Source organism: Halyomorpha halys, unplaced genomic scaffold (assembly GCF_000696795.3).
Source record: "Halyomorpha halys isolate HHAL.00 unplaced genomic scaffold, Hhal_1.1 Scaffold667.1, whole genome shotgun sequence".
NCBI classification, from domain to species: domain Eukaryota; kingdom Metazoa; phylum Arthropoda; class Insecta; order Hemiptera; family Pentatomidae; genus Halyomorpha; species Halyomorpha halys.
The window spans coordinates 296,283-296,702 of record NW_027114120.1 but is presented as its reverse complement, the minus strand read 5'-3'; the positions used below and the strand labels follow the sequence as shown (position 1 = coordinate 296,702).

Sequence of the window (420 nt, the reverse complement as noted above, 5' to 3'; positions counted from 1 at the left end):
TTTTAATTTTACGTAAAACGTTATTTTCAAAAGGTCAGACGAAGACTGAATGCCACCATGAAGGCGAAGCAAATGACATTAAAATAATATAAGGAGTCCAGTGACCTTCAGCAAAGATGAACGAACCTACCACACAAATACGACCGGCAAAGGTAATATTTTCTTAAAGATGTTTTTAAATAATTTCTTCCACAAAAGTTTTAAAATCTTACTCTCACTGAAACTAATGCGTTTTACTGGATAATAATTTTTACTAACAATAAATGTGTTAATTATCTGATATTAACAATTATTAATGTTATTTATTAATTGTTATTAACAATTATTATTGTTGTTCGATAATTCGTTGGTTCATATATATTTTTAATTCTTCCTATCACCTTTTGTCATCACCCTCTCACACGCTTTCTTCTTCTAAAA

General features: G+C 28.6%; 1 long non-coding RNA gene across 1 annotated transcript in view; it reads left to right on the top strand.

The window, feature by feature from the left end:
• LOC112210839 (uncharacterized) overlaps positions 1 to 420 on the top strand; it is a 6,950-nt gene that overhangs the window by 1,469 nt on the left and 5,061 nt on the right. The window contains exon 2 of the long non-coding RNA XR_010844497.1: positions 34 to 152. This is a non-coding gene — a long non-coding RNA (uncharacterized lncRNA). The remainder of the gene's footprint in view (positions 1 to 33; positions 153 to 420) is intronic.